Source organism: Nestor notabilis, unplaced genomic scaffold, assembly GCF_000696875.1.
Source record: "Nestor notabilis isolate BGI_N333 unplaced genomic scaffold, ASM69687v1 scaffold12816, whole genome shotgun sequence".
In the NCBI taxonomy this organism is placed as follows: Eukaryota; Metazoa; Chordata; class Aves; order Psittaciformes; family Psittacidae; genus Nestor; species Nestor notabilis.
In genome coordinates, this window is record NW_009934313.1 from 21,828 (window position 1) to 22,265 (window position 438).

At 48.9% G+C, this 438-nt stretch overlaps 1 protein-coding gene across 1 annotated transcript in view; it reads right to left on the bottom strand.

The window, feature by feature from the left end:
- The window catches only part of VPS45 (vacuolar protein sorting 45 homolog (S. cerevisiae)), a gene marked incomplete at its 5' end in the record, with an annotated part of 16,536 nt that overhangs the window by 15,813 nt on the left and 285 nt on the right, over positions 1-438 (bottom strand). The window lies entirely within an intron of this gene.

A 438-nucleotide genomic window follows, 5' to 3' on the forward strand; every position in this document is an offset into this window, starting at 1 on the left:
ACCTGGGGGAGGTGTCCCTGCCCGCTGCAGGGGTTGGAGCTGGAGGAGCTTTAAGGTTCCAACACAAACCAGTCTGGGATTCTACAGTTCTACAATACAGATGTGAGACAACGGGGCAGCTCCCATGGACAGGCCTTTACTAAGATGCTAAGAAAGTGTGAATTCTAGTTTTTACGCTGTTTAAGCCACCAAATTCTATTAGTAAACGGTACATAGCTATGAGATAACATAAAGTGGAGCAACTCGTAAGAGACCTTTCCAAAGGAACACCATAAACCTGCGTTCCTCCAGTATGGCTTAGCCCTGATCATTTCTGGGCTTTTAAAGCTTTGCGTTGTTCTCTCTCAGGTTCAAGCCATTCCCCTTGTCCTGTCCCTCCATCCCTTGTCCAAAGCCCCTCTCCCGGTCTCCTGGAGACACTTTAGGACCTGGCGCGTA